The sequence below is a fragment of the Biomphalaria glabrata genome, chromosome 1 (assembly GCF_947242115.1).
Source record: "Biomphalaria glabrata chromosome 1, xgBioGlab47.1, whole genome shotgun sequence".
Lineage (NCBI taxonomy): Eukaryota > Metazoa > Mollusca > Gastropoda > Planorbidae > Biomphalaria > Biomphalaria glabrata.
Window position 1 is genome coordinate 58,868,944 of NC_074711.1, and position 23,554 is coordinate 58,892,497.

General features: G+C 31.1%; 1 protein-coding gene and 1 long non-coding RNA gene across 2 annotated transcripts in view; both read right to left on the bottom strand.

The window, feature by feature from the left end:
• LOC106050310 (diuretic hormone receptor-like) overlaps positions 1–23,554 on the bottom strand; it is a 117,590-nt gene that overhangs the window by 86,996 nt on the left and 7,040 nt on the right. The window lies entirely within an intron of this gene.
• LOC129921781 (uncharacterized) lies at positions 498–8,508 on the bottom strand. Its single transcript, XR_008773757.1, has 2 exons — positions 6,244–8,508; positions 498–981 (listed from the first exon to the last, which is right to left on the bottom strand). It is a non-coding gene; the product is annotated as an uncharacterized LOC129921781 (long non-coding RNA).

Here is a 23,554-nt window from a genome sequence, read left to right on the forward strand (position 1 = left end):
GACAGAGTGAGTTGATGTACAACAGAACACAGTTGTATCATCTATATTCTTTTTATACGGCTATTACCTCATACATTTGGTGAGATTCATGAATTCCCAATCCCAAACCTAACAGAAATTTTATAACTTTGTCAATACATTTCGGATTATAAGATTAGCATTTTGAGTAAGCTTACAGTAGTTTTAACAATATGGTATTAGGAAATATGATAATTAATGAAAACATTTACATGTATTCCCTAGAAAGTGTGATTGTTTTCAAAGTATTAAACAAATTCTTTTATCTATTAATAGAACTTACAACCTATCTCCTAGTCTAATAAAGTTATTGAGTGAACTATGTGATGTTGCTAGTTCAGGCTGTCTTGAAGTCAACCAATTACTCTGCAATCGTTTGGGTGTAATTGTTCGGGTGTATTACGTGTAGTTGACCAACAACACAAACAAGAACTGGCACATCGATTATAACTAGTGAAGAGATGTAGTCAACACTGACGAACAATTGTATATGGGTTTATTATGATAAAAGGCCACAGTAGAAGTCTCTGTCACTAAACACGTCGTTACCCTGGAATATTCTATCGCTAACTGATTTTCCGGTCTCTAACCCAACATATCCCAAACGTCACTAGTCCCGTTCAATATGCGTCTACTATGGTGCGTCGCTAAATAACTAACCTATATAAATAAGGTGTCTAACAGATTCCTCCCCCCCTTGAAAAAAAAATATGTCAATATTTTTCCACTACTGTCAAGTCTTACAAGGGCATTTTCAATTTAAGGGGAAGACCACAAACATAAAATCTTGATCTCTTCATCTTGACATCTTCATCTTGACAGTTCCTCATATTCATGTCAATGTTCATAACAGTTCATAACATTCCAGAATCATCTTCACTAGTACACAGTTCATCATGGAGAAAAATGTGGCATTTTATGGGCACGTCCTACACATCTCAAATGTTCTTCACTGGCAGTAATCTGATAACATACAATATTTCAAAAAAAACAATTATAGACTTTATTTACACATTCCATAAATTTTTTCTTCTTACCACCCTTTTATGTGCTTTTGTCCATTTTTCTTTTATACTCACCCTTTTCCATAGAACTAACTTTCGTCAATGATATATGAAATGATTCACACAAAAAAAAATATCCATACTTACTTTCAAATGCTTAACATCAAATTTACTTATCTCCCTTTTTCATAACATATAAATGGTGTCAATATATTAATATATATTACATAATCAATATAATCATAGTTTATTTACAAAATTATTTCACTTCAATGTCATTCTAGACAATAGATCAGCTACAATATTCACAGATCCACTAATAGCTTTCACTTCAAATTTATATTCCTGTAGTGCTAAGAACCATCTATAAACACGACTGTTTTTCATGCTCTTTTGCTGTATATACTGAATAGGTTTATGATCAGTTAATAATATGAATTTCCTTCCTATTAAATAGCTCTCTAGCTTAGTAATTACCCATATTACAGCTAAGGCTTCTCTTTCAATGACACTATATTTTTTTTCTGCCTCTGACAATTTTCTGCTTACATATAATATAGGATGTAAGTTATCATAGTTCTGCATTAGACAACCACCAATAGCATTACCAGATGCATCAGTTGTGACATAAAATATTTTGTCTTTATCAGGTAGTCTTAATATTAATTCATGACTAAAAACATCTTTAATTCTGTCAATAGCTTTCACACATTCCTCATTACAAACTACTTTTTGAGGTTTTCCTTTTTTAAGTAAGTCATTTAATGGATTTACTATTTCTGCTAAGTTCTTTATAAACTTTCTGTAATAATTTACTATTCCCAATATGCTTTTAATTTGTCTTTTTGTTGTAGGTATTTCAATATTAAGTACTTTCTTTATGTTATCTTCAATAGGGCTAATCATGTTGTTATTTACTTTATGTCCTAAGAAAATTATTTCCTCCAATCCTATTTCTACTTTTTCTGCTTGAATTGTAAGTCCACTTTCTTTTATTATTTTGAATACTTCTTTTACATCTACCAAATGTTCCTCCCAACTATTATTAAAAATACATATGTCATCCAAATAGCAAATAACATTTTCTTTGTTTCCAATTATCATGTTCATCATTCTATTAAATGTGGCAGGTGCATTTACTAATCCAAAACTCATATAATTCCATTGAAAAATACCATATGGTGTTACAAATGCTGTGTAAGGTTTTGCATTTTCTGTTAAAGGTATTTGCCAATAACCTTTAGTTAAATCCAATTTAGTAAAAAATTTTGTTCCATTTAATTTATGTAAAATATCCTCTATATTTGGCATTGGATATGGGTCAAATTCTGTGATGTTGTTAAGTTTCCTATAATCAATACATAACCGTATATCTCCATTCTTCTTTTTGGCGATCACAATTGGTGAAGCATAAGGAGATGTTGATGTCTCAATTATACCTGATTCTAGTAAATTGTCTATTTCTTTCTTTACTTTGTCTTGTAAATGTAGCGGTATTCTATATGGCTTAAGCTTGATAGGTTTTGGATCTGTTACTTTAATGTCATGTTTAATAATATTAGTTTTTCCTGGTATGCTGGAAAAAATTTCTTTGTATTCCTGTATTATTTTAGTTATATCTTTTGACTTTTCCTTAGTTAAATTATTAAGATTAATCTTTTGCCAAGTTTGATTTTCTTTTGTTTCTATTACAGGTATTTCCTTAATATCATTTTCATTGTGATTTTCATTTGTTATTATCATCAAGCATTCTTCTCTTTCTGAAAATGTATTTTCTATTTCCTCCTGAATGTTTTGTATCAACTCATCTTCTCTATCATGATACAGTTTCAAATTATTTATGTGATATGTTTTAATTTTCCCATTTATTTCAATTTGATAATTCACATCACTAATTTGTTTTATCACCTTAAATGGACCTTTCCATTGTTTACCAATTTTATTTTTCAGGTCATTTATTAATATTAATACATTGTTTCCTACTTCTAGTGTTTTCAATTGTCTTTTCTTATTTAGATTCTCATGAGCACTTTGTTTGTACTTCTTATTGTTGTTATATGCTTGAGTCCATATTTCTTTCAATTCTGTTGTGATTGTTGTTTCACTGTCATTATTTAATTTATTCTCATTGTCTATTATATTTTCTTTAAAAACATCTAATTCATCTCTAGGTTTTCTTCCATGTATTATTTCATATGGTGAAAATTGTGTTGCTTCATGGATGTTGTTTCTATGAGCAAATAGTACATAGTTAATGTAATGATCCCACTTGTTCTGATTATTCTGAATTATCTTTGTTAGTGATCTTTTTAATGAACCACCATATCGTTCACATAAACCGTTACTCTCCGGGTGGTAAACCGAAGAGTATATGTGTTGTATATTGTATTGTTTAGTCCATTTCTTAAATTGTTCTGACTTAAACTGAGATCCCTGATCACTCAATATAATTTTAGGTATACCATGTCTTGTAATTACTTTTTGAGTTATGGCATTAATGATATTTTCTGCACTTGTATTTGATAATGGGATTGCCTCTGGATATCTACTAAACATGTCTATTACTGTTAGAATGTATTTGTTATTATTTTCAGTTTGAATTAAAGGACCTATTAAGTCAATAGATACTTTCTGAAATGGTGCTGTAGGTTCATCCATTTCTTGAATAGGTGCTTTATTCACTAAGCTTTTGTTAGATCTCTTTTGACATATGTCACATGAGTTTATGTATTTGTTGATTGTTGCTTTCATTTTGGGCCAAAATACTTGTTTTGACAAATTCCTATAACATTTCTTTACTCCCCTATGTGCTGCTAAATTATTATCATGTGTCATGATTAAAACATCTTTCCAATATTTCTGTGGTAAGACAAGTTGTTTTATTTTCTTGTTATCATTACTTGTTTGTCTAAATAATATTTTATTCTCTATACAAAATTTCTCCATTGGATTATTATTGTTTTTATCTGATATTCTTGAATAAATTTTCCCAATAATATTGTCATTCATTTGTTCTAATGCAAATGTGGGTGTTGTTTCTTTTTCACTTTGAAATATTTGTGTTTCAAGACTATTTTGTGTTTCATTTTCTATCTCTCTTTCCTTAACATCTGTATTTTCTATTTGTATTACATTATTGGTTTCTTTTTCTTTATCATTACTTATTACATTTATTGTATTTTCCTGTTTCTTACTTTGTTTATCCATTGATCTTGTTATTATCATACTTGTTATATTTTGTGTTTCTATGTTTTCATGATTTTGTCTTATGTTTTTGTATTTGTTTTGCCAGTCTTCTAATTCTTTTCTTGAACATTCTTTAACTCCTTTTATGTTTCCTACTAACATATCATATCTCATTTCTGGTATTGCAATGCCATCACAATAACCAGTGAAAAATGGAGTTTCAATGTATACCCTTATAGCTTTAAATTCCCTTACGGTGCCATCTGCTAATTCTACTTTCTTAGTAAACCCTTTATACCAATGAGGTTTGACAAATTTAGTTTTTACTGCCAAAGTGTTACAACCTGAATCCCTGATTAATTCCACCGGAATTCTGTCTACAAACCCTGGGTACACTGCAAAATTGTTCCTATTTCCTTCCATGAAATATATCCTATCTGTACCTTTATTTTTGTATTCCCTACTGTAACTCCTATTTCTATAATTTCCCCTGTCATTCCTATCTCTACTCCTATATCTACTGTTATTTTGTTCATTGTATCTATTTCTACTTCCAGACCTACTATTCCCTCTTCTACAGTTAGCTGCTATATGACCTTTTCCTTGACATTTAAAACAGGTTATTTCACTATATTTTCTAGTTCCACTATTTGATCTGTTTCTATTTCTACTTCTATCAACATTTTCTTTGGTGTATCCTATTAAATCTACTTTGCTCTTATCCCTATCAGAAAATGGTTTATTTGGATAGGCATTTTTGTATACTCTCATTATCTCTGTTATTTCATCTATAGTTTTTGGATTTCTTTCTCTAATAAAAGATTGTAATTGAGGATCACATTTATTTACAAAGTTGTCCACTAGAATAAAATTTTTTAATCCCTCATACGAGCTTGTTACTTTTTCTAATTTTACCCACTTATTGAAAAAATCCTTTTCCATATTAATGGTAGTTTGGGGTTCTATTTCTAATGATGGTATATTGTCAAAGTATTTCTTTCTAAAAGTTGTAGCATTATGACCATAGGCATTCAATAGCTCTCTTTTTAAAACCTGATAGCTATCATCAATATGATGGTCATGATTTTGGCATATTGTTAGAGCTTGACCATGAACAAAGTCTATCAGTATTTCAGACCATTCTTCTTCAGGCATATTAAATGTAGACATTTTTGCCTCATATCTTTTTAGGAAATCACCAATGTCATCCTTCTGTTCATCAAAACTTTGTATCTTTCTCTTTAGCCATGTCTGTGAATTAGGGTTGTCTCTTTGAGTGGTATAATTATTTGGGTTATTTGTGTTATTTCCTTGTTCAATTTGAGCTCTGGCTTGTGCTGCGTCCAATCTCATCTTCTCCATTTTAGCTTCATGTTCTCTAATTTTTTCTCTCTCTTTGTCTTGCCTTTCTTCTTGTCTTTCTATCTCTTGTCTTTGACGTTCTGTTTCTTCCCTCACAACTTGCTGTACATAAGCTGCTAAGTCCTTTCCTTTTAACTCCATGGCCTTTCCATCCTGCATAGCTGTTTCCTTAACCTCCTTAAGGTCCACATATGATGATGTAGCCATTGTGTTTTATCTATATTTTTACTTAGCCTATATTGGTTATGGCTATACTTTAAACTTATTTTATATTTAGGTTTTTACACACTTTTATACAAGTTTTAAGTGTTATGTCTCTATCTATAGATTTAGTAAATGTGTAAATCTAGTCTGAGTTATTATAATTATGGTTATATTCAAATCTGTATATTAGATCTAGTATCACACAAATTTAAATCTAGTATATTATAGTATGTATAATAATACTATTTAGATCTATAGTTATCAAGAGCACTATGACTATTAGATCTAGTATGACTAACTATGATCAATTTTAAAATCTGGTATGACTGAAGTGTCTAGAGTAAATTCAAAGACTGTCTAGAGTCTAGATCTAGAGTAGATTATGGTTCTATTTAACCGTATAAAACAAATATGTTTATACAATGTCAAATATATCTTCAACAAGATATATATATCTAGAATGTACTACCTTCATTCATCTTCAACTTAATAACAATATTCTCAAATTAGAGTCTAGATAATTAAATTGTACCAAAGAGATGTACAAAAATTTGCAGATCTAAATTTAGCCAGACGACAGTGTTTGACTACATAGCCAGTTTCGGCATTATTCTCATGGCAAAATCATATTTGATTTTAACCGCTCAAACTAAAATTATTTTAGTCTGATTCACAGTAAAAGAATCCTACCCGCACTTTCTATCATTAAGTGAAAAAAAAATACAGATCTAATTAAATTAATAAAAAAAAAATAATTTAAAATAATATAAACAAATGAAATAAGTAAATGAGACTATCGCTATGGGTTGGGATATGACAATATGGCACACAATGATAACGTCACGAAGTAACTAGGCGACAACGGATATGACGTTTACACAAACAAAACAAATTACAACTCTAAACGTATAATATAGTTTTTCATCTAAATTATGTCTTTACCCCGAACGGGTTTAAGGCTTCAGCACCACCTGAATTTACTCAGGCTAACATACCAAATTTAGACAAAATCTATTTCTAAGGGCAATCTAAACATATACTAATAAGAAAAATGGCACTTAGCTTTTGATAAGAAAGATCCCTTTGTTCGGACTCCCGAATATGCTAGATCACAACAAATTCCACTGCCTCTCTTCCAGTTCTGACTCTGTTCTCCGGTGCTACCAGTATCCCACGTAATGCCACAGATGTCCTGATATGCCACAGCAAAATGTTCTAGTTTCTTCGACGACTGTTGATGACCGTATGTGTAGTTCCGACGACCTTGTGTACACAGTTACTGACGAATAGGTTAACGGTTCTTCTGGCGATGACTTGACTTGTGTAGACGACTACTTACAAATAACAGTCTCTTGACGGCAACTTGATCTGGACGACTGACGAATAACGAATTTCTTGACGATGACTTGATCTGGGCTGACGAATAACGGCTTTCTTGACGATGACTTGATCTGGGCTGACGAATAACGACTTTCTTGACGATGACTTGATCTGGGCTGACGAATAACGGCTTTCTAAAATAGTTCACTGCTTCTGCTGCTACTCTGGTAGTACGACGAAGTTTGCTGTTGTACGTTGCTTCACTAGATCAAAATGTCCAATGTAGACTAGGTGAGACCAAGGTCACCTCCGACGACGTTCCGTTAGACGATTAACGGTTTTCAACGAAATTAAGTGGATGTAGCTGTTTCCACAACTTCACTGCTAACAAGTCTAGGTATGGTCTAGACCGACGAATACTATATATCAATATTCAGTAATGATACATACAACTTTACTAACCTTCCAAAGGTTAAACACAGTGACCGTTATAAACGTGGCAAGCAACCGGTTCAATGAGCAAACTGCTCCACAAGAATCTCTCCAAGGGTAAGACGACAGAGCGATTTCGATTTAGTTAGCTACCAAACTTGTAGTACTCACAATACTTCTGACAGCGGGCAAACTGTCCTTCTCGAAACTGACGAGGTAAAACTTGATACTCGATGTGGCTCCTATGACGAAGAAAAAAATATGTCCAACAGGTTCACTAACGATCTCTCACCCGTTATGAATGAACGGTTTCTCTGGTTGTAGGTCGATTCAGCATATGAAGATCAGGCTTTGATAATATACTGGTTAAGTAGACCAGACGTTACGATGATTACGGTCCTGACGAAGGTCACCCTGAGTTAACGGCTCGTTGAACGTACGATCAAGAACATGTAGATCTAGAACAAAGTCACTCTGCTATGATGCTGTGTTCAGCCGTACTCCGATGAAATCTTATATCTTCGAGTGCACGACCCTCACCTGAGTAAACGTTCTGCTTCGAGGTCCGGTTCGATGTTCGGCTTCGAGGTTCGGTTAATCCGGGCTTCGGGCGTCGGGGGTCGCCACTGTGATGTTGCTAGTTCAGGCTGTCTTGAAGTCAACCAATTACTCTGCAATCGTTTGGGTGTAATTGTTCGGGTGTATTACGTGTAGTTGACCAACAACACAAACAAGAACTGGCACATCGATTGTAACAGGTGAAGAGATGTAGTCAACGATGATGAACAAGTTAATATAGATTTATTTTGATAAAAGGCCACAGTAGAAGTCTCTGTCACTAAACACGTCGTTACCCTGGAATATTCTATCGCTAACTGATTTTCCGGTCTCTAACCCAACATATCCCAAACGTCACTAGTCCCGTTCAATATGCGTCTACTATGGTGCGTCGCTAAATAACTAACCTATATAAATAAGGTGTCTAACAACTATCAATATCTACTACTTTATTGATATCGACTAATTTAAGATCAGCAAATATCATGTAGGCCCACATTGTGTCGGTGAATCAGGTATCGATAACTTTTGCTCCAATACCCTTCACCTCCCCTTAGTCATGTCTGCTTCCTTGGGTCGGTGAAACGTCACGTGCTTTTACGTAGAACACGCCCAGTCAGGACAGTACCTAACGTCTTAACTGGCAATAATAACAATTCTTTGCTAGAACAGTTGTATAGGCGTGTGTAAGAATGAATTAATGTGTGTATGTGTTTACATTCGTGTGTGTGTAATGAGGTAAAAAGAGAAATAGTATGTCTGTTTGAGTCTTTCTCAGACCTAATTGCCCTATATTGCCTATAGCAAATATATCTAGATTGCTTTCAGGGGTGAACAACTGCTATGTTTTTATAATTCTTGAACTCCAGCACGAGTTAATGTTCCTAACATCAACTTTTCGACCCGGCGGTTAGAGAACCATGGGACATGTCCAGTTAATTGATGCCGGGGAACCCTATCAACTCGGTGCACATCGATCATGTGACAACAGTAAATATATCTCTGCAGTCCCGGCGGCCGTGGAATCCAAAAGACTGACGAAATATGAGAACAAAACTACATTAAGTCATAGAGCCCCAAAATTATTAAGCTCTCTTCCCCCCCCCCCCCCCCCACTGACCACCCTCCGGGCAAATAAAAAAAAAACACTTTACGTTATTTCAATTTGTTAAAAAGCAACAATGTTTTGAAGCAACGGGAGATATTCAAACGCACTTTCCCAAAAATGACGTTTCGCTTCTCTTGTTTGTGTTCAATACTTGTCCCAAATGTACCAAGATGAAATTTGAACAGTTGGACAGAAATATATTGAAATAACGCTGACAACCATCAAGATATCTATATAAGTATTGACATTATTTTATTCAAAAGGAAACCGTTGGCATTATTTTTTTAAAAAATTACATTGTCTTTGCTGTTGTTGTTTTGATTTGTTTTTTTCTGTGTGTGTCTGGGAGGGGGGTCTTTATCAGAAGTTTTGTTAGAGTAAATACAATAAATTGAACGGATTCTTTCTACAAATTTTTTAAAATTTTGTTTAAAATTTAAAATTAGAAAATGCGCAACTAATTTGAGAATGCCAAATTAAGTTCCAGGCTCCATGAGCTCCAATCGAGACCATTTGTTATAGAAGCCTTAACACTGACCGGCAACGTCACAACCTGTGTGGGCAGTTTAGACCAATAGCTAGTTGCCAAATCGAACAGACCTGTGACGTCACAACCTGTGTGGGCAGTTTAGACCAATAGCTAGTTGCCAAATCGAACAGACCTGTGACGTCACAACCTGTGTGGGCAGTTTAGACCAATAGCTAGTTGCCAAATCGAACAGACCTGCAACGTCACAACCTGTGTGGGCAGTTTAGACCAATAGCTAGTTGCCAAATCGAACAGACCTGCAACGTCACATCTCTGTGTTCAGGCCTTCTATAACGATTGGTCTCGCCCCATTTTTAAGTGCGCCTAATCTATGGTCTTATCTATGGCCTAATCTATGGCCTAATCTATGGCCTAATCTATGGCCTAATCTATGGCCTAATCTATGGCCTAATCTATGGCCTAATCTATGGCCTAATCTATGGCCTTATCCCACCTTGTAGTTCGATTCCAGCTCTAAAGTCGCTACAGTGCCTTAACTTATTACAATATCAACGCTTGTATTCCATCATAAAATAATTGTAAGGTCTTGTCGCAATTCAGATAACAGACATTTTGTAGTAGAGAAAGTTGGAACGATACCTTATTGGCGGTACCTTAAGAGAGCAGACGATGGAAAGAGCAGAAGATCTATAATACTAACTAGGAAGTGGGGGGGAGGGGAAATAATGATTTCTTTTTTCATATAATTTATTTCCATTTTGTCTCCTATGTGCTTCTTGATAGCGCTCCGTACACAAGATCACGTGACAGACAAAGAGGATGTAGAAAGAGGAAGATGCTAGACATTCTCCTACCTCTTGAACCCAGTAACTACTCATAGCATTCTCTCTTCCAATCTTCAACAGACATGCGTAACTTAATCCACACAATTGTAACCCACACAAAATATAGCACCTTGAGCTCGTGATAAGTTCTTTAGTGTTTTAACTAATAAGTATTGACTTTTTATTATATCTATGCCAAGACATAGACACATTTGTTTTAAAGTTTTTTTTCAAGTGAATCAAAATCATGTTCAAATGAAGGTTAAATGAACATAGTTGAACTCTTGAAGAAAACAAAGAGAAATCTTCAGAAGCTAGAGTTTAAAATGAATTGTATCCTTGCTCAAATGAAACTCCATTCTCTTTTGTAGAAAATACATTATATACTGCTTATTTGTAGGAAATACATTATATACTGCTTATTTGTAGTAAATACATTATGTACTGCTTATTTGTAGGAAATACATTATGTACTGCTTATTTGTAGGAAATACATTATGTACTGCTTATTTGTAGGAAATACATTATGTACTGCTAATTTGTAGGAAATACATTATGTACTGCTTATTTGTAGGAAATACATTATGTACTGCTTATTTGTAGGAAATACATTATGTACTGCTTATTTGTAGGAAATACATTATGTACTGCTTATTTGTAGGAAATACATTATGTACTGCTAATTTGTAGTAAATACATTATATACTGCTTATTTGTAGGAAATACATTATGTACTGCTTATTTGTAGGAAATACATTATATACTGCTTATTTGTAGGAAATACATTATGTACTGCTTATTTGTAGGAAATACATGATGTACTGCTTATTTGTAGGAAATACATTATATACTGCTTATTTGTAGGAAATACATTATGTACTGCTTATTTGTAGGAAATACATTATATACTGCTTATTTGTAGGAAATACATTTTATACTGCTTATTTGTAGGAAATACATTTTATACTGCTTATTTGTAGGAAATACATTTTATACTGCTTATTTGTAGGAAATACATTATGTACTGCTTATTTGTAGGAAATACATTATGTACTGCTTATTTGTAGGAAATACATTTTATACTGCTTATTTGTAGAAAATACATTATGTACTGCTGATTTGTAGGAAATACATTATATACTGCTTATTTGTAGGAAATACATTATGTACTGCTGATTTGTAGGAAATACATTATGTACTGCTTATTTGTAGGAAATACATTTTATACTGCTTATTTGTAGGAAATACATTATATACTGCTTATTTGTAGGAAATACATTATGTACTGCTTATTTGTAGGAAATACATTATGTACTGCTTATTTGTAGGAAATACATTATGTACTGCTTATTTGTAGGAAATACATTATATACTGCTTATTTGTAGGAAATACATTTTATACTGCTTATTTGTAGGAAATACATTTTATACTGCTTATTTGTAGGAAATACATTTTATACTGCTTATTTGTAGGAAATACATTTTATACTGCTTATTTGTAGGAAATACATTTTATACTGCTTATTTGTAGGAAATACATTATGTACTGCTTATTTGTAGGAAATACATTATGTACTGCTTATTTGTAGGAAATACATTATGTACTGCTGATTTGTAGGAAATACATTATGTACTGCTGATTTGTAGGAAATACATTATGTACTGCTGATTTGTAGGAAATACATTATGTACTGCTGATTTGTAGGAAATACATTATGTACTGCTTATTTGTAGGAAATACATTTTATACTGCTTATTTGTAGGAAATACATTATGTACTGCTTATTTGTAGGAAATACATTTTATACTGCTTATTTGTAGGAAATACATTTTATACTGCTTATTTCTAGGAAATACATTTTATACTGCTTATTTGTAGGAAATACATTTTATACTGCTTATTTGTAGGAAATACATTTTATACTGCTTATTTGTAGGAAATACATTATGTACTGCTTATTTGTAGGAAATACATTATGTACTGCTTATTTGTAGGAAATACATTTTATACTGCTTATTTGTAGAAAATACATTATGTACTGCTGATTTGTAGGAAATACATTATATACTGCTTATTTGTAGGAAATACATTATGTACTGCTGATTTGTAGGAAATACATTATGTACTGCTTATTTGTAGGAAATACATTTTATACTGCTTATTTGTAGGAAATACATTATATACTGCTTATTTGTAGGAAATACATTATGTACTGCTTATTTGTAGGAAATACATTATGTACTGCTGATTTGTAGGAAATACATTATGTACTGCTTATTTGTAGGAAATACATTTTATACTGCTTATTTGTAGGAAATACATTATGTACTGCTTATTTGTAGGAAATACATTATGTACTGCTGATTTGTAGGAAATACATTATGTACTGCTGATTTGTAGGAAATACATTTTATACTGCTTATTTGTAGGAAATACATTATGTACTGCTTATTTGTAGGAAATACATTATATACTGCTTATTTGTAGGAAATACATTATGTACTGCTTATTTGTAGGAAATACATTATGTACTGCTTATTTGTAGGAAATACATTATGTACTGCTTATTTGTAGGAAATACATTATGTACTGCTTATTTGTAGGAAATACATTATGTACTGCTTATTTGTAGGAAATACATTATGTACTGCTTATTTGTAGGAAATACATTATGTACTGCTTATTTGTAGGAAATACATTATATACTGCTTATTTGTAGGAAATACATTATGTACTGCTAATTTGTAGTAAATACATTATATACTGCTTATTTGTAGGAAATACATTATGTACTGCTTATTTGTAGGAAATACATTATATACTGCTTATTTGTAGGAAATACATTATGTACTGCTTATTTGTAGGAAATACATGATGTACTGCTTATTTGTAGGAAATACATTATATACTGCTTATTTGTAGGAAATACATTATGTACTGCTTATTTGTAGGAAATACATTATATACTGCTTATTTGTAGGAAATACATTTTATACTGCTTATTTGTAGGAAATACATTTTATACTGCTTATTTGTAGGAAATACATTTTATACTGCTTATTTGTAGGAAATACATTATGTACTGCTTATTTGTAGGAAATACATTATGTACTGCTTATTTGTAGGAAATACATTTTATACTGCTTATTTGTAGAAAATACATTATGTACTGCTGATTTGTAGGAAATACATTATATACTGCTTATTTGTAGGAAATACATTATGTACTGCTGATTTGTAGGAAATACATTATGTACTGCTTATTTGTAGGAAATACATTTTATACTGCTTATTTGTAGGAAATACATTATATACTGCTTATTTGTAGGAAATACATTATGTACTGCTTATTTGTAGGAAATACATTATGTACTGCTTATTTGTAGGAAATACATTATGTACTGCTTATTTGTAGGAAATACATTATATACTGCTTATTTGTAGGAAATACATTTTATACTGCTTATTTGTAGGAAATACATTTTATACTGCTTATTTGTAGGAAATACATTTTATACTGCTTATTTGTAGGAAATACATTTTATACTGCTTATTTGTAGGAAATACATTTTATACTGCTTATTTGTAGGAAATACATTATGTACTGCTTATTTGTAGGAAATACATTATGTACTGCTTATTTGTAGGAAATACATTATGTACTGCTGATTTGTAGGAAATACATTATGTACTGCTGATTTGTAGGAAATACATTATGTACTGCTGATTTGTAGGAAATACATTATGTACTGCTGATTTGTAGGAAATACATTATGTACTGCTTATTTGTAGGAAATACATTTTATACTGCTTATTTGTAGGAAATACATTATGTACTGCTTATTTGTAGGAAATACATTTTATACTGCTTATTTGTAGGAAATACATTTTATACTGCTTATTTCTAGGAAATACATTTTATACTGCTTATTTGTAGGAAATACATTTTATACTGCTTATTTGTAGGAAATACATTTTATACTGCTTATTTGTAGGAAATACATTATGTACTGCTTATTTGTAGGAAATACATTATGTACTGCTTATTTGTAGGAAATACATTTTATACTGCTTATTTGTAGAAAATACATTATGTACTGCTGATTTGTAGGAAATACATTATATACTGCTTATTTGTAGGAAATACATTTTATACTGCTTATTTGTAGGAAATACATTTTATACTGCTTATTTGTAGGAAATACATTTTATACTGCTTATTTGTAGGAAATACATTTTATACTGCTTATTTGTAGGAAATACATTTTATACTGCTTATTTGTAGGAAATACATTATGTACTGCTTATTTGTAGGAAATACATTATGTACTGCTTATTTGTAGGAAATACATTATGTACTGCTGATTTGTAGGAAATACATTATGTACTGCTGATTTGTAGGAAATACATTATGTACTGCTGATTTGTAGGAAATACATTATGTACTGCTGATTTGTAGGAAATACATTATGTACTGCTTATTTGTAGGAAATACATTTTATACTGCTTATTTGTAGGAAATACATTATGTACTGCTTATTTGTAGGAAATACATTTTATACTGCTTATTTGTAGGAAATACATTTTATACTGCTTATTTCTAGGAAATACATTTTATACTGCTTATTTGTAGGAAATACATTTTATACTGCTTATTTGTAGGAAATACATTTTATACTGCTTATTTGTAGGAAATACATTATGTACTGCTTATTTGTAGGAAATACATTATGTACTGCTTATTTGTAGGAAATACATTTTATACTGCTTATTTGTAGAAAATACATTATGTACTGCTGATTTGTAGGAAATACATTATATACTGCTTATTTGTAGGAAATACATTATGTACTGCTGATTTGTAGGAAATACATTATGTACTGCTTATTTGTAGGAAATACATTTTATACTGCTTATTTGTAGGAAATACATTATATACTGCTTATTTGTAGGAAATACATTATGTACTGCTTATTTGTAGGAAATACATTATGTACTGCTGATTTGTAGGAAATACATTATGTACTGCTTATTTGTAGGAAATACATTTTATACTGCTTATTTGTAGGAAATACATTATGTACTGCTTATTTGTAGGAAATACATTATGTACTGCTGATTTGTAGGAAATACATTATGTACTGCTGATTTGTAGGAAATACATTTTATACTGCTTATTTGTAGGAAATACATTATGTACTGCTTATTTGTAGGAAATACATTATATACTGCTTATTTGTAGGAAATACATTATGTACTGCTTATTTGTAGGAAATACATTATGTACTGCTTATTTGTAGGAAATACATTATGTACTGCTTATTTGTAGGAAATACATTATGTACTGCTTATTTGTAGGAAATACATTATGTACTGCTTATTTGTAGGAAATACATTATGTACTGCTTATTTGTAGGAAATACATTATGTACTGCTTATTTGTAGGAAATACATTATATACTGCTTATTTGTAGGAAATACATTATGTACTGCTAATTTGTAGTAAATACATTATATACTGCTTATTTGTAGGAAATACATTATGTACTGCTTATTTGTAGGAAATACATTATATACTGCTTATTTGTAGGAAATACATTATGTACTGCTTATTTGTAGGAAATACATGATGTACTGCTTATTTGTAGGAAATACATTATATACTGCTTATTTGTAGGAAATACATTATGTACTGCTTATTTGTAGGAAATACATTATATACTGCTTATTTGTAGGAAATACATTTTATACTGCTTATTTGTAGGAAATACATTTTATACTGCTTATTTGTAGGAAATACATTTTATACTGCTTATTTGTAGGAAATACATTATGTACTGCTTATTTGTAGGAAATACATTATGTACTGCTTATTTGTAGGAAATACATTTTATACTGCTTATTTGTAGAAAATACATTATGTACTGCTGATTTGTAGGAAATACATTATATACTGCTTATTTGTAGGAAATACATTATGTACTGCTGATTTGTAGGAAATACATTATGTACTGCTTATTTGTAGGAAATACATTTTATACTGCTTATTTGTAGGAAATACATTATATACTGCTTATTTGTAGGAAATACATTATGTACTGCTTATTTGTAGGAAATACATTATGTACTGCTTATTTGTAGGAAATACATTATGTACTGCTTATTTGTAGGAAATACATTATATACTGCTTATTTGTAGGAAATACATTTTATACTGCTTATTTGTAGGAAATACATTTTATACTGCTTATTTGTAGGAAATACATTTTATACTGCTTATTTGTAGGAAATACATTTTATACTGCTTATTTGTAGGAAATACATTATATACTGCTTATTTGTAGGAAATACATTATGTACTGCTTATTTGTAGGAAATACATTATGTACTGCTGATTTGTAGGAAATACATTATGTACTGCTTATTTGTAGGAAATACATTTTATACTGCTTATTTGTAGGAAATACATTATGTACTGCTTATTTGTAGGAAATACATTATGTACTGCTGATTTGTAGGAAATACATTATGTACTGCTGATTTGTAGGAAATACATTTTATACTGCTTATTTGTAGGAAATACATTATGTACTGCTTATTTGTAGGAAATACATTATATACTGCTTATTTGTAGGAAATACATTATGTACTGCTTATTTGTAGGAAATACATTATGTACTGCTTATTTGTAGGAAATACATTATGTACTGCTTATTTGTAGGAAATACATTATGTACTGCTTATTTGTAGGAAATACATTATGTACTGCTTATTTGTAGGAAATACATTATGTACTGCTTATTTGTAGGAAATACATTATGTACTGCTTATTTGTAGGAAATACATTATATACTGCTTATTTGTAGGAAATACATTATGTACTGCTTATTTGTAGGAAATACATTATGTACTGCTTATTTGTAGGAAATACATTATGTACTGCTTATTTGTAGGAAATACATTATGTACTGCTTATTTGTAGGAAATACATTATGTACTGCTTATTTGTAGGAAATACATTATGTACTGCTTATTTGTAGGAAATACATTATGTACTGCTGATTTGTAGGAAATACATTATGTACTGCTGATTTGTAGGAAATACATTATATACTGCTTATTTGTAGGAAATACATTATGTACTGCTGATTTGTAGGAAATACATTATGTACTGCTGATTTGTAGGAAATACATTATGTACTGCTGATTTGTAGGAAATACATTATGTACTGCTGATTTGTAGGAAATACATTTTATACTGCTTATTTGTAGGAAATACATTATGTACTGCTGATTTGTAGGAAATACATTATATACTGCTTATTTGTAGGAAATACATTATGTACTGCTTATTTGTAGGAAATACATTATATACTGCTTATTTGTAGGAAATACATTATGTACTGCTTATTTGTAGGAAATACATTATATACTGCTTATTTGTAGGAAATACATTTTATACTGCTTATTTGTAGGAAATACATTTTATACTGCTTATTTGTAGGAAATACATTTTATACTGCTTATTTGTAGGAAATACATTTTATACTGCTTATTTGTAGGAAATACATTTTATACTGCTTATTTGTAGGAAATACATTATGTACTGCTTATTTGTAGGAAATACATTATGTACTGCTTATTTGTAGGAAATACATTATGTACTGCTGATTTGTAGTAAATACATTATATACTGCTTATTTGTAGGAAATACATTATGTACTGCTTATTTGTAGTAAATACATTATATACTGCTTATTTGTAGGAAATACATTATGTACTGCTTATTTGTAGGAAATACATGATGTACTGCTTATTTGTAGGAAATACATTTTATACTGCTTATTTGTAGGAAATACATTATGTACTGCTTATTTGTAGGAAATACATTATATACTGCTTATTTGTAGGAAATACATTTTATACTGCTTATTTGTAGGAAATACATTTTATACTGCTTATTTGTAGGAAATACATTTTATACTGCTTATTTGTAGGAAATACATTTTATACTGCTTATTTGTAGGAAATACATTTTATACTGCTTATTTGTAGGAAATACATTATGTACTGCTTATTTGTAGGAAATACATTATGTACTGCTTATTTGTAGGAAATACATTATGTACTGCTGATTTGTAGGAAATACATTATGTACTGCTGATTTGTAGGAAATACATTATGTACTGCTGATTTGTAGGAAATACATTATGTACTGCTGATTTGTAGGAAATACATTATGTACTGCTTATTTGTAGGAAATACATTTTATACTGCTTATTTGTAGGAAATACATTATGTACTGCTGATTTGTAGGAAATACATTATGTACTGCTTATTTGTAGGAAATACATTTTATACTGCTTATTTGTAGGAAATACATTTTATACTGCTTATTTCTAGGAAATACATTTTATACTGCTTATTTGTAGGAAATACATTTTATACTGCTTATTTGTAGGAAATACATTTTATACTGCTTATTTGTAGGAAATACATTATGTACTGCTTATTTGTAGGAAATACATTATGTACTGCTTATTTGTAGGAAATACATTTTATACTGCTTATTTGTAGAAAATACATTATGTACTGCTGATTTGTAGGAAATACATTATATACTGCTTATTTGTAGGAAAAACATTATGTACTGCTGATTTGTAGGAAATACATTATGTACTGCTTATTTGTAGGAAATACATTTTATACTGCTTATTTGTAGGAAATACATTATATACTGCTTATTTGTAGGAAATACATTATGTACTGCTTATTTGTAGGAAATACATTATGTACTGCTGATTTGTAGGAAATACATTATGTACTGCTTATTTGTAGGAAATACATTTTATACTGCTTATTTGTAGGAAATACATTATGTACTGCTTATTTGTAGGAAATACATTATGTACTGCTGATTTGTAGGAAATACATTATGTACTGCTGATTTGTAGGAAATACATTTTATACTGCTTATTTGTAGGAAATACATTATGTGCTGCTTATTTGTAGGAAATACATTATATACTGCTTATTTGTAGGAAATACATTATGCACTGCTTATTTGTAGGAAATACATTATGTACTGCTTATTTGTAGGAAATACATTATGTACTGCTTATTTGTAGGAAATACATTATGTACTGCTTATTTGTAGGAAATACATTATGTACTGCTTATTTGTAGGAAATACATTATGTACTGCTGATTTGTAGGAAATACATTATGTACTGCTTATTTGTAGGAAATACATTTTATACTGCTTATTTGTAGGAAATACATTATGTACTGCTTATTTGTAGGAAATACATTATGTACTGCTTATTTGTAGGAAATACATTATGTACTGCTGATTTGTAGGAAATACATTATGTACTGCTTATTTGTAGGAAATACATTATGTACTGCTTATTTGTAGGAAATACATTATGTACTGCTTATTTGTAGGAAATACATTATGTACTGCTGATTTGTAGGAAATACATTATGTACTGCTGATTTGTAGGAAATACATTATATACTGCTTATTTGTAGGAAATACATTATGTACTGCTGATTTGTAGGAAATACATTATGTACTGCTGATTTGTAGGAAATACATTATGTACTGCTGATTTGTAGGAAATACATTATGTACTGCTGATTTGTAGGAAATACATTTTATACTGCTTATTTGTAGGAAATACATTATGTACTGCTGATTTGTAGGAAATACATTATGTACTGCTGATTTGTAGGAAATACATTTTATACTGCTTATTTGTAGGAAATACATTATGTACTGCTTATTTGTAGGAAATACATTATATACTGCTTATTTGTAGGAAATACATTATGTACTGCTTATTTGTAGGAAATACATTATGTACTGCTTATTTGTAGGAAATACATTATGTACTGCTTATTTGTAGGAAATACATTTTATACTGCTTATTTGTAGGAAATACATTATGTACTGCTTATTTGTAGGAAATACATTATGTACTGCTTATTTGTAGGAAATACATTATGTACTGCTGATTTGTAGGAAATACATTATGTACTGCTTATTTGTAGGAAATACATTATGTACTGCTTATTTGTAGGAAATACATTATGTACTGCTTATTTGTAAGAAGATTCTATTTTCTTTTCATTATTGTATCAGACAGTTACGGTGCCAGACAGGATTTCTCTCTCTCTCTCTCTCTCTCTCTCTCTCTCTCTCTCTCTCTCTCTCTCTCTCTCTCTCTCCCTGCTTTCAATCTCTATTTGTATTTCTCACTAAACAACAAGTAAATGTATTCTAGCTTGGTTGTGATTACAGCATCGAGGACTAAAAACAGAATGTTTACAGTCACTTGATTTAGTCTTAGCTAGACAATAGAATATAATGAAGAACAAAGAGAGGGACTACAATATAGAATTCTGTTTCACATTATATCAACATGTCAAGGAAGTTGAGAGAGAGAGAGAGAGAGAGAGAGAGAGAGAGAGAGAGAGAGAGAGAGAGAGAGAAAGATAGAGATAGAGAGAGAGTGTGTGTGTGTGTGTGTTTGTTTGTTTGTAAGTCAGTGAGTGAGTCTGTGCCAGTGTGTGCTTATTTGTCAATGGGTGTGTTTATATGTCAGTGAAAGTGAATGCTCGTACAATGAATAAGACAAAAATGCTTTAATTTTTCTAAATGTTTCGTCAAATAAAAGTATCAGTAGACTAAGAATGACTTGAAATTCATTTAGTGCTCAAACATTGCTATGTCCAAGTACTAATACGAAATCTTTTTTTTTTTTACAAATTATTTCATGGACATTAGAAAAAAAAAACCTTACCATGGTGATCGCAGAGAAAAGTAATTTGATTATTGGATGTCTTAGACACAGCATATATTTTCACTCAAGTCAATACCTTTTTATATAAGTCAGCCATAATTAGAATCGAAAACATAATTGATCCTCCATTAGTATCGTCGATGCGAGATCTGTGAAACGAATCTACACAGTTTATATTCTTAATCTCAAGCTTCAATGTAGTTTTTACACAATACTGGATATTATTTAATATTAATCCTTATATACAGCGTGGTAGAACTAGATCTAGTGTAAGATCTCTAGATACTAGTACTAGCAAACACCAAGGATTCAATTAGACTTGCAATGAGGTCAAAGATTTTCACAAAACTTTTCATAGATAAAACATTTTCGGCTGTATTCGTTAATTTACACATACATTTATTTATCAAACAGCAAAAAACGTTCCAAGCATACAACCCAATGTACGGAAAAATCTTTCATCAAACCAAAAAGGATGTTAAGCTAGGAAATTTAATTGGTATTTGGGATTCGTTCGGAAGATATGAAGTATCGATACATGCTTCAGACCGAAATAGCCATCGCCCACGTCAATCGTGGCGGAGGGCCTGATGAATCGCAACAGCTAGCATCAGTAGATATAAGCAACAAGATACGAAACAATAACTTGGGCGGAATGATGTCAACAAAGTCCAGAACTATGTCAGCTCTTGACCACAAGTGTTCTTCGTGTTTTGAAAACTATACTACATTGTACATGAATTGGACTTTATATTTGATACATTGGGACACGATGCTTATATGTATACATAGACACTTCCTTAGCCTAGAGCTTTAGGCAGTTAGCCCAAAGTGTAGAGATTTCTCTTTAATAGAAGAATGGAGAGAGACGGTTGTCGGATCTTGTGTTGTGCCCCAGCAGACTGAAGGACGGGTAGAGTAATGTCTTACCATTAAAACAGTATTAATGTAGCTCAAAGAATAGTTTGATGACATTTAGAAAGCCATAATTAAAACATCTACGACTCAGTGGTAGATGAGTCAAACTAGTTCTCACTTCTAGAGACAGACTCTTGTTTTTTTTCTTTGTTTTTTTGTATCTTAATTTTGTGTTTGTTGTTGTTTGTGAGTTTGCAGTTTTATGTTGTATTTCTAATAAAGACGTAATATAACAGTTTGTTGTAGCACACATACAAGGCAATACAAGTGCTGTCATTGCTTTGGTCTGGAGCTAGTTGGGGCGATCTGATTTGTTGGCCAAGTTCATTATTCAAATGATCCTATCTAATAAATGATCAAAGAAACCACTATTTTGTTTCAACAAACAATAATCTTTACAGAGTTTGTTTTTTGCAATATTTACCATATCACCAAAAGCTGCACCAACTTTTCAGAATCTCATTTTGGATGCCTCATGCCTGAGGTGCGAATCCGAAGACTATCGAACTGACAACCCAGGGCGCATACCACTCGACCAGGAAGTCATATTTATGTTTACGTGATTTTTATGTTTATTTTATGTCGTTGTTTTTTCCTATCTATTTTTTTAGAATTTTCCATTTATTCTTCGCATTTGTTTGAGCAAAGCCTTCAGTGTTAGTACTATTGAATGAAGACAAATGAAAGTGGGATCTCCTTCGTGCTAGAAGACGAGCACATATCTCATCACGGACACTGCTGTGAAGTCTTCGCTTTGAAAAGTTAAATGACTTCCGGGCGTTAGATCTAATTCAGCTCGCTTTGTAGCAGCTTCTTTTAAATAACTAATCAGAGCACGAGATGCTCATAAAATTGACATATACTGTATTCAAAATAAGATAATCTCTTGTTGTTTGTTCTAGGTGGTTTGTCTCTTTTGGGAAATAGGCTATAACGATGTTTATCAGAGACATATCTATGATGTTTATATGTGGCGTAAAAAATTTTAAATAATTTTTTAATGGGTCCAGTGTACAGAAAAAAAGGAAGTATTGATAAGCTTGGTGTATCTGGTGTACAAAGGAAGTATTGATAAGCTTGGTGTATCTGGTGTACAAAGGAAGTATTGATAAGCTTGGTGTATCTGGTGTACAAAGGAAGTATTGATAAGCTTGGTGTATCTGGTGTACAAAGGAAGTATTGATAAGCTTGGTGTATCTGGTGTACAAAGGAAGTATTGATAAGCTTGGTGTATCTGGTGTACAAAGGAAGTATTGATAAGCTTGGTGTATCTGGTGTACAAAGGAAGTATTGATAAGCTTGGTGTATCTGGTGTACAAAG